The sequence below is a fragment of the Grammomys surdaster genome, unplaced genomic scaffold, assembly GCF_004785775.1.
Source record: "Grammomys surdaster isolate TR1022 unplaced genomic scaffold, NIH_TR_1.0 130, whole genome shotgun sequence".
Taxonomy (NCBI): domain Eukaryota; kingdom Metazoa; phylum Chordata; class Mammalia; order Rodentia; family Muridae; genus Grammomys; species Grammomys surdaster.
Genome location: NW_021604588.1, coordinates 2,277,933 through 2,289,797, shown reverse-complemented (window position 1 = coordinate 2,289,797; position 11,865 = coordinate 2,277,933). Strand labels below are relative to the sequence as shown.

At 45.6% G+C, this 11,865-nt stretch overlaps 1 pseudogene; it reads right to left on the bottom strand.

Moving 5' to 3' along the window:
• Positions 1-224: 224 nt before the first annotated feature.
• On the bottom strand, positions 225-11,648 carry LOC114614278 (annotated as a pseudogene).
• Between the last annotated feature and the right edge of the window lie 217 nt (positions 11,649-11,865).

Here is an 11,865-nt window from a genome sequence, read left to right as displayed (position 1 = left end):
CAACCTGGCAACTCTGTGAACCTGGGCCCTCTGCTCTTTCATCCCACCACAACCGGGGAGCCTGGAGTCTCTTTCCCGCTGCTCTGTCTTCTCAATCAATACTGATTTTTCTTTAAGGTCCTACCCCAATGCTGCATCCTCTGAGAAGCCTTCCCCCACCTTCCCATCCTCCTTCTATGGGTCCCAGCAGCAGCCATTTGTCTAAGAAGCAGCCAGCATCCTTGTTAGAAATCAAGACAATGAATGATGGAGGACACTTCAGGAGCTTCCCTCGTCCTGGGGACAGCCTGCCAAGATCACAGAAATGCAGAAGCAGCTTCAGAATAATTATGGCTAGAAGCCATGAGTGACAAATCAGGTGGGGAGGGGGGCATGGTCACAAGCTGTCACTCTTCTAAGGGCAGGACTGCAGCACCACCAGGCCCTGAATGCCGGGTTCATGCACTGCTGGTCTAGAACCCAGGGTTTCCCATGCATTAGACAAATATTCTACCAACTGAAACTAACTGAAGTACATCCTTAGCCTCATACTTTGTGTGTGTGTGTGTGTGTTTTGTTTGTTTGTTGAGCAAATACTTTTTGATTAATATATTTTACAAATACACTGGAGAATTCTGCCATGCTGCCTGCATTGGATGCAATTCTGGCCCACACGTCTGCACACTCCTTTGCAACCGGACCTGTGATAGCAGAACCTTTTATCTCGCCTTTATTGTTTATTCTGACCCCTGCGTTATCTTTCAAAATAAAGTGGCACCCTATCTTCTCTTCTGTATGACTTTTTTTCCTTTCTTTTTTTTTCCTTTCTTTTTTTTTTTTTTTTTGTTTTTGTTTTTCGAGACAGGGTTTCTCTGTGCAGCCTGTCCTGGAACTCATTCTGTAGACCAGGCTGGCCTCGAACTCAGAAATCTGCCTGCCTCTGCCTCTGCCTCTCAAGTGCTGGGATTAAAGGCGTGCGCCACCACTGCCTGGCTACTGTATGACTTTCATTGTCAAATCACCACTCCTGGGTAGACCTTTTTCCTTAGTTCTTATTTACCTTTCTTTACTGTGCCCACGCCAGCAGCAGGAAGTCTCTTCAGCCAGCCCTTGATTCCCTTCACAGAGATGAATTACAAATTTTTGGCTCCTGTAATGTCAGCACAGTTGATCACAGCTTCTAACGGAAGACACAGGGAAATCCAGAATTTCACTCCAGAGCACCCACCACAAGTCTGTACTTCAACGCCTTGAATGCCTGGAAAGAGTCAGAAAGGAAGTAATGATGAGAGACCCTGGGTAAGAACTCCAGACTTTGTATTCTTAATGGTGTCCTTAGCCAGGCGGTGGTGGCGCACGCCTTTAATCCCAGCACTCGGGAGGCAGAGGCAGGCGGATTTCTGAGTTCGAGGCCAGCCTGGTCTACGGAGTGAGTTCCATGACAGCCAGGACTACACAGAGAGACCCTGTCTCAAAAAAACAAACAAACAAAACAAACAAAAAAAAATGGTGTCCTAGGTAGACTTGCCAGATCTGGCAAATGAAAATACCACAGAGCATACTCTTACTTTAAAACACTGTCATCTGAAGTTCAGGTAGCCTACTACCAGGCTCCCACTGTCCTGTGAGTTCCAAGAATAAGGACCCGGGGCCTGTGGCCTGCTGTCTGTAGGTGCTCAATAAACACAGAAGGGCTGTTTTATAGTGGTGCTATAACACTCCGTACTGCAGTGTGGATGCCACACTTTGTATACACAGCACCTACTGAGAGGATTCTGTTGTCTGCTACAACCTCTATCCGTGTGTCCCCTCTGATCCCACAGGATAAGAAAATCAGAACAGAGGCTGTGGAATGACTGCATGGGCAAAATACTAGCTGACCCAGCATGAGAACCTGAATTCAGATCCCTAACACCAACATAAAGGGCTTAGACAGGCAGATAGCAGGACTCACTGGCCAGACTAGCCAATCGCTGAACTCCATGTTCTGTTAGAGACTGCCTCAAAAACTAAGGCAGAGAGGCAGACTCCTAACATTAACCTCTGGCCTCTACATAAACACACAGGCACATCCCCCCCACACACACACACACATAGAAAAAAAAATTAGTGTGGTGAGAAATGGAGTAATATGGAAACTGGCATTTCTCAGTTGTACCTGCAGGTCATAAATGAAAAATGTCACTGGAGAGCACTTCCCTCTCTCTAAGAAGATACCTCCTGCTGGACACCCTGCCTGCCCCATTCCTACCTGGCAGGTTCTCCTAACCTCTCCTCTGTTGGCACCATGTAGCTGGCACATAGGTATTTGTTCCATGAAAGAGTGGCATAAAAAGGTTATAGTGAGACGCTGGAATCCACGTCTAGCTCCTGCTGGACTGAGGTCCTTGAAAGCTGGCATCAGCTCAGAAATGAGTTGCAAATGTCAGAGCAGCCACAGAGACACAGGATCAGAGCGCCCATCCCAGCACCTCTCATACCGGATGCTGGGGTTCAGAACCACACCCCATATTGCTCTCCAGAGGGTGAGCAAGCCCTCAGGGCCCAGCCTCTTCCAGGACTGCAGATGGGGCCCTGGAGAGCATGAAGTTCAACTACCCCCAAACCCCGTGAATAAGCTCAGTCTTCACTCCACTTCATGAAAGGAACTCTGTCCTGGACCGCCCTGGTCCCTGCTACCCTCAACCTCGGAGGCTTGTGTTGCTGGGTGACCTTCTGTGAGCTCTGACAAGGAAGGCTCTGTAGGCAGTGTTTGACTTGTGGGTGGTTGGTTTTTTGGTTGTTTTTTTTTTTTTTTTCTGGCTACAAACTATAGGCTGTTGAAAAGTTTGCATTTACTTGTGAATTGCCTGTCTGTGTTTGTGGGTGGAGGAAGGCAGGACCGAAAAGGCCAAAATTGTTTTCAGTTTCTGCGTAAGTTTCTCCAGTGCTTAGCGGTTCATTGAGAATCCCATGTTTATTTCTGTGCCATTACATCATTGTTTGGTGCATTTTATAGCCTGAGCTGTAGAGAGCTGCCCTCCTCGGAGGAGGAGGAGTCAGAGGGTCGCATCACACCCAGCAGAAGTTAGGACATGATCCTGGATGAGGCCCACTTAGCTTTGAGGAGGAACACAGACACACTGTGTGCAGCAGTGACGAAGATGAATTCAAGGCAGAAATTCGTTTTTACACACTATTTCCTTGTGAGCTAGAGAAACCTGTGACAGATTTCTTTCACAGATCAAAAGCAAAATTAGATGTAAAATGCAACAAAGAGAAAAGAGAGGGCCAGCGAGATGGTGCAGTGGGTAAGGGCACGGACCTGACGATCTGAGTTCAATCCCCAAATCCACTCAAAGGACAGGAGAGAACAGAAGCCAGAAAATTGTCCTCTGGCCGCCAGACATGTGTCATAGCAGACATGCCCCTCCCCACATACATACCTACACACACATCATGCACACACACACACACACATACCTATACACATACATACACATTTACACACATGTACACACACATCATGCACACACACACACACACCTATACACACACACCCCTACACAGACACACACATACCTACACATCTACACACATGTACATACACATCATGCACACACACACACACACACGCTGACATCTGACATTCTGAACACGTTGAACATAAGTAGCATTGCATCTCCTTGGTCTGCTGCTGCTTGGCTGGCCATTTGGATGCTCTGTCCTTGACAGCTGGGTGGGACATCAAAGCAAAGCAGATAATTCCAGTTGTTTATGAATTCTTTAGGAGCCCTTGGGAGTGAGCTTGTGCTGTGTTTGTGACAAGCTGCCTCTGTGTCACTTCTGGCAGGCTCCGGGGAGGGCCATCCCATCTCTATGCGGGTCTACCCATAACCTTTATAAATTATCAACAGCACACAAGTGTAATCAAACTAAATATCCAACAAGAGGGCACAAGTTAAATAAATTTCATCATATCCTCAGCATAAACTAGCAGAGACCTTCTAAAATGTGGTGGGAATGTAAAAACCATTGTGATAAACTGGGCCTGGTAGTGCACACCTGTAACCTGTAACCCCAGAATTTTAGAGGCTGTAGCTAGAGAACGTGAGCTCTCTGAGACTGTCTCAAAACACACACACACACACACACACACACACACACACATAGACACACACCAGAGAGAGAGAGAGAGAGAGAGAGAGAGAGAGAGAGAGAGAGAGAGAGGAGATCACAAAAGAATATGTATGATTGATACATTGTTAAATTAAAAATCAAAAGTAGATTTTTAGGACCATGGGTATACCTCCTGGTAGAACACTTCCTGGCATGCGTGAAGGCCCTGGATTCTATCCCCAGCACTACAAAATAAAAAGCAAATTTCAAAAGGATGCACACAAGAGTCCCGGGGAAAGACAGCTGAATAAACACCTGTGTAACCTTGGCTCTTCTCCAAGCCTCACGTAGATAATAAAATGAGCCTTTGTCTTCGTTTGCCCAGGGTGGCCCCAATCCTCCTGCCTCAGCTTCCCACATGCTGGGATTATAAGCATGTGCCAACTATTTCCAACTTTAAAGGGTAGTTGTAAAAGTAAATACCTGCAAAAATAGATAAAACTTTTTTTTTTAATCTTTTAAGTGCCAGGTATGGTGGCTACACCTGTAGTCGCTGCACTTGAGAGGTAGAGTCAGGAAGATCACGTATTCAGCGCCAGTCTGGCCTACAAGTGACCCATGAGACATGTTTGTCTCAATCAAAACAAAAAAAAAAGATCAACTGTGGGTATACATGGGTGAACGTGCCACACAGAGTCCTGGTATGCCACTGGAGCCGGACCCCAGGTGAGGGTCGCACACAGGCATGGAGGATGGAAGGCATCCAGACTGTGTAGGCCAGTCAGAAAGCACCAAGAACAAGGCTTGCTTAAAAAGGTGAGTGAAATTGATGGGCATTGGTGGTTCATGCCCTTGATCCCAGCGCTACGGTTGGGGAAGGCAGAGTTCCAAGCAGGTGGTCTGCATAGCAAGTTTAAAAAAAAAAAAAGACGAAAATGGCGAAATTGTTAGAATAACTGATGTTTGAGCTTGTAAGAAGGTGCTACAGTCAATTGGCCCAGCTAATCAGATGGAAACAGTAACGAGAGAGGCTTCTCAAAAAAACGAGAAAAGAAAACAACTAATGACTCCCTTAGAAACAAAATGAAAGACCCAGAAGGTAAGCAGGAAAATACATATTAATTAAGGTTGAATCAGAAATGCCAGCCCTCCCCTCCCACCCGCCCAAGGCTGAGATGAACACATTGGAAGAGGGCACAGTCCTGGTTCACTGAGCAACAGAGAAGTTGTGGTGGTGCACAGAGAGTGGAGCGTGTTGCAAATCCCTAAATGTACTTAAAATCCACCCTCTGGAATGCCAGGGAAGACCATCGAGGTGACTCAGCAGAGGAGTGAGGAGGGAACAAACCTGGCACTAGAGAACTCAGTGAGCGCCGGCTGGCTGAGGCAAGCCCTCCAGAACTAAAGATGGTTCCGGGGTGGTGCCTCGCTAGCGCCCTCTACTGCCAAAATTTAACACGGTGCTACTTAGCATAGCCTCTGGATCCATGGGCAATCTGCAGATTCAACAAAGCGTGGGTCAGAAAATTGAGAAGAGTTATATATATACTGAACATATGCAGAGTTTTTCTTGTCCTTATTCTGTAATCAACACAACCATCTACACATTAATTATTTATATATTGTATTGTACGACACAAAATACATGTGTACGTCATTTGCAAATACCATATCCTTTTATGAAAGAGATTTGAGCAGATTTTAGTCTCCAAAATCTAGTATGTCAGGGACAGAGGGGCTCACAATTGATTGCCTACAGACACCGAGAGCTGACTCTACTTCTAAGGCCCAACATCATTTTCACAGAGCTAGTAATAACGAGTAGATTTGGAGCTAAGGGGCTACTAATAAAAATAGGTGGAAGATCTAGGTAATTAGGAAGATGATATACAGAATACCCTTGGCACAGGCCTTGCCAAACAAGGGAGCTCAGTTACAGTCACTATAATGGGTGATTGCTTAGACTTAGCCAAGGTCTTTCCTCTTCCTGCTTTTTGGGGAGCTAAATGAGTTCTCAGAGAAGATAACGGTGGTTAATTGTTGGATTTTCTGGAAGACCACAGGAGTTTGACTGTGGTGTGTACACATGACAATTAGTACTGTGGGTGGTCTGAAGGCTGTATGCCAGCAGAGAAGAAGGTCAGGTGAGACTATCCATCAGCAGAGTACTGTGATAGTCCAGGAGAGAGTTAGCAAGCCTAGGTGAATGGCTGTAGTGGTAAGCAGAAATGAGCCAACTATGAGCCCCTCCCCCAAAAATCACTCAGGTCCTACTACCACCATCCTCAGCCATGGCAGGGAGTGGCCCACCAGACTTGAGAGGAGTTAGGTATTAAAGGGCAATGACCTTCTCTCATAGAGTGCCTTGTTAAATGGGAAACTTGGAACTGTGTGTGACAAAAACTTACTTGCAAAAGCCTAGACACTCAACATGAGTTAGGAGTTCTAAAATTAGTTGTTTGGTGGCTCGGAAGGATCCAGAAGCCAAAAACATGGAGATAATGCATATGTTACCAATGTGTGTCTGAACTGGCATCCCCACATTGTAAAACTGTATCGACTCTCTCATGGCGAACAGAAGCATACCCAGAGACCCAGCAATTCCTCTCCTAGGTATGTCCAGGCACTCTTATAGCAGAAATCGCTCACAGCCGCACTGTTTTTAGTAGCTCAAATTAGGACACTATCTACATGCCTGTCAAAAGTCAAAATGGATAAATTACATCATGCTATGCCAAATAAAAGTGCATTCAGCGGTGAGAATGAGAAATCTATAGTGATGGAAAATGTGGATGAATCTCACAGACATATTAAAAGGAAGATCCCCGGTGCAGAAGGGCTGCTGCGTGTTTAGGGAAGGCTGTGTGCATCGGGGTCAACCAGGTTCTGACTGGTAGTTCTCAGCCTGTGGGTCTCCACATCCCTGAGGGGCTCATATCAGATATTCTGCACATCAGACATTTACATTATGACTCATGACAGTAGCAAAACTGCAGTTATGAAGTAACAACAAAACAATTTCATGGTGGGGGGTCAGCACAACATCATGATGATGGACTGTAGTAAAGAGTCGCAGCATTATAGGAAGGTTGAGTTACTGTGGTTGAGAACCACTGGCTGTGTACGAAGCCCTAAAGCAGGAAAAACTGCGATGTCAGATGTTAGGACAGAGGCTGCCCTCCGGTACCAGCAGTAAACAGAAGATGCTAGTTCCACAAGAACACAGATGCTAGTTCACAGATCTGTGACCTTTCATGCTTGCAGTTTCCTATATATTTGCTACATTCCCAAAAACAACACTATGCATGCCAGCTTTCCTCTGTGGCTCCTTGTTCAACGTCTGGCCTCACCTTCAGCTTTCTGCCCTCGTGGTTATAAAGTTGCTGCCAAACCATGCACATAACCTATTCACTGTGCTGTGTCGTTCTCCTTCCTTACACAAACAGTGGCTGTCATTCTCGGTGTGTGCTTTATCAGTATTGAGTATACCCAGAGTGCCATGCAGCCATTGTCGGTGGCCATCTCCACGGAACTCTGTGCACATTAACTCCTGTCCTCAACTCTCCTCAACTTCTGGTAATTTCCATTTGACCTTCTAACTTTGACATTTGGGTGACTCTAGGTTTTCATGTAAGTGTCATGTTTCTCATATTTATAGACATGAATTTATATTTGTTTTTAGAGACCGAGTTTGTCTGTGTAGCTCTGGCTGCCCTAGAACTAGCTCTGTAGACCAGGCTGGCCTCCAACTCACAGAGATCTACCTGCTTCTGCTTCTGAGTGCTGGGATTAAAGGTGTATGCCACCATCACCTAGCTATTCCTCTCTTTAGCAAAGAGGAAACCTTTCCTAGAAGACCTGATGAGGACTTCTCAGGTGCCATGGGTTGGGATAGGTTAAAAATGTATATGCTAACTAAATCATCTGTCTGGTATGTTCAGCTCCTTGCAGAGGCTACTCTACCAGGAGAAGGAATGACTCTAGGGTGGAAAAAAATGATTATAACATTTCACAAGAAGAAAAAAATTGAAATTCACATACATGTCAAAACTAAACAGCACACTCCCAAATAACCAGTGGATGGAGAATAAATCTCCAGCAAAATTAGAAGCTATTTTGTGATGAGTTAAAACAAAATCACAAGATACCAAAATGTATAGGATGTAGCGAACCTAGTGCATATAAGAAATTTAGGGCTGTAAATGCCTATATTTAGAAGAGAACGAGCCAGATCGATATAAGGGAGAGGGATACATAGGTTGCTAGGGGAATCGAGAAGCAGGATACTTAGCTTTTCAGCAACGATGACATTTTAAAGGATGAGTAAGGCTGGAGGAAAGTGGGAAGGGATTCCTAGCAGAATCAAGAGCCTTAGAAAAAGCACAGAGACACAGACTGGTATGGAGTATGCTGTGCTATACGGAGTTCATTTTTCCCAAGTGAAAACTATGTAGAAAGGTGAGAAGAGCCGCAAGGCTAAGTGGGGCACTTGAAGCTTCATAGGCTCCGCTGAGAACTTCGGCCTTTGGTTGTTGGATCACTAAAGGATTGTAAGTGGTGTGTGACATGGGGAAGGTTTCCTTTTCGAAAAAAGCTTTCCAGATAAAGATTTCTATGAAGATTTTCTGGGTTGCATGGGGGTGAGCTGGAGACAGGAAGACCAGAGAGGAACAGAGCATCATAGACAGGGGGGTCTAAGCAGCATAAATCTACTTCTCACATTCATCCCTTCAAAACCTCTGGAGGTTGAGAAACAGTGAGTGTAGGTGTTGGCAGAAGTCAGGCATCTCTGCGTGCCTGCTTCCTTGTTTGCAGACTCAGGCAATCTTGCTAGGTTCTGCCTAACAGAGAGCAGAGACAGGTCATCGCTCTCTCATGCTTTTCTTTTAGGGGTTCCAATGTTATTCACAAAAGCTGTACATGAATGACCTAACTGTTTCCCAAAGTAATACCTCCACATTAAGATCTTGGATGGAACAGAGGATGGAGAGCCAGTGGTGCTGCTCAGATGCCTGAGAGCTGTTTGGCTGATGGTGCATTCTAGGACGGCTCTGAAGACCTAAGGTCAGGGAGTGAGAGGATCAGCGTCTCAGCTCAGCAGCCTGGAAGAGGGCAAATTCAGTCTTCTCTTCTGCTTCTTCACACTCCCTGGATCAGGGAGATCAAGGTGGGTGTGGCCTACCCACACTGTGGAGGGTGACCTTCTCTGCTTGGGCCACCTCTTCAAATGCTGATGTCTCCTGAAAACATTTCCAAAGATAGAACCAGTAACAGTGCTTAACCAGATATGGGGTGTTCTGTGGCTCATTGAGTGGACACAAATTGGACTAAAGGCATAGTTAAAGGAGAAGAAAATGGGGTTCACTTAGCAGTGGTAGGGCTGGGGGAGGGAGGAGCTGGATACAAAGAAATTTGAGCACTATCTTAAAAATCTGTGTGTGTGTGGGGGGGGGGGAGGGCATACATGCACCACAGTGTGCATATGGAGGTCAAAGACTAAATTGCAAGAGGTTCTCTCCCTCCACTAAGTGACTCCTTGGTTTTTCAGGCTTAGCAGCCAATGCCTTTACTTGCAGATTTACCTTCCTGGCTCTTGGGTATGCTCTTAAGCCATCCCAACCTCACTTTTGTTGAGCATCATCATGAAAGAAGATCAATTTAGTATCATCATTGCCCCCCCAGGGATTTGCCAGTATCCATCCTTGCACACACCACTTACTCGTCCTCTGTCTCAGGGACTCCCTGCCTCACTTCATCACTTCTCTTTCAACTACAGGATCCCTGAAGGGTACACCAGGCTTGTCAGTGAGGTAATACTCCTTTACTTCTAAGCTTACGGTCCCACTGTGCCAAGCACCTTGGACTCTTTCCTTCTGGGCCACTTCCTTGTTCCACAAGTATCTACCCTCTAAGAGATGGTCACAGACTGTAGGAGTAAGGACCAGATTTCCACTCATAGGTTTTATTTGCTCAATATTTAAATCTATCTGTCTATCTATCTATCTATCTATCTATCTATCTATCTATCTATCTATCTATCTATCGTCATGTGCTACACAGTGGTAGTTCATTCAATGACAACCTGAATCTACAGCTGGTATTCCATGCATTATAATGAAGCAGAAAGATTCCTTTTACCATCTTTGAGTAAGTCTATTCTCTGATGTTTGCAGTGATGAAATTTCCTGGTGATGAATTTGTCAGATTATATCTCATCATGAGGCGGTGCACATTTGTCTGTGTGTGTGTGTACTCTTAAATTCAGCCAGTGACTTGAAGAGGACAGTTTCTCTGGTCTGTCCTGTTTCCTGGTGCTTGTGATAGTCTTATCTTGGTCTTTTTTGCTCTATTCCCTTTGTGTCTGAAGCTCCAGGTATTCGAAGGTCAGGCTCACAGGAAGGAACTGTGGGGATCTGGTCCGCTTTGAAGAGCACACAGGGTATTGTCTTCCTGTCCATCTTCTTCATCCCTGCTCACTCTGCAGGCTGTACTTCTCTAGAGAGAAATGATTGGCTTCTTGTAGAAGGTCTTCCAAAAACCAATCCACTTACCCTGAAAACAGAAATCAACCACCCATAGTTAGCTTGAACTATATATAAAATCATCAGTTTTACTTGTCTTTGTCCTATAATGATGTCACTCTTGCACATTCTAGCCTAGGATATGATCCTGGCTTAGTCGTTAGTAAGACAGTGACTGTCAGCATAGGTTACAAGGTAGAATAAACTTGGAAAAAAAAATCCTTCTAGGATCTGACCCATGACAATTAAATTCCAGTCTTTGAGTATGGGGGCAAATGTAAAGATACTTCAACTGCCTATGCAGCCTGCTAGAGGAGTGTAGCTCTAGAACATTCCGGGGGTTCATAAGAGAGGCTCAAAGAACACCTGCTGGACCCTGTTACTGTTCATGGAAGATGCTTTCTGGTTTACCAGAACTCCCATGTAGCTGCAATTACGTCATGCAGTAAAATGTGAGGCAAGTGGACCGTGCCATCAGACAGAAGGACTGGTAAGGTTGAGCAGGTTCAAAACCACGGAGAATCTCAGAATTGAGAACCAAAAGTGTGGAACCAGCTCCCTGACCTGGATCATGTAACAACGATACCCCATTGAGAGGGCCATGACAATCAGTCATGTAAGGGACTACACCCGAAGTCCTTTCCCATGCAAATAGAGCATCCTTAACATCACAGACTGAGCGAATGGGAAGCATCTGCCCCTGGGTCCCACCCTACCTCCAAAATGTTTATAAGGTCCCTACCCACATGGAATAAAGTGCATGAGATAGTTCACCAAGAATCATCGAAGGTGGCTGTTTAATTGAGCTGTAACACTCTGGGGAAGTTTTCTCTCTTAAAGCATTCATTGCTGGACCTAGGATCTACCCAGAAGGCCGAGCTCACTCCTGGACTTGTGCAGCTACTAGCTGCCTTTAGCATTGGTGCTGCAACTGTAGCAGGAGAGGCCCCGGCTACCTGCTCTGCACAGGCTTACCTCTGGAGAGCTGTAATTCTTTGGCTGTACTAGCCAGACCAAAGCCTCTCGGAACCTTTCATCCTCGGATTGCATTTTGTCTCCCCTGAGTGGCTTATGGGCAGTTCTTGGGCACCTCAACAGCAAGGCAGACATACAGCTCAACAGTAAATAGAGTTCATAAAAACTGAAGGGTTTAGGCAGGGCATAATGGTACACACCTTTAATCCAAGCAGGCAGAGGCAGATAGATCTCTTGTGAGTTTGAGGGCAGCCTGGTCTACATGGTGAGTTCCAGGTCAGCCAAGGCTACA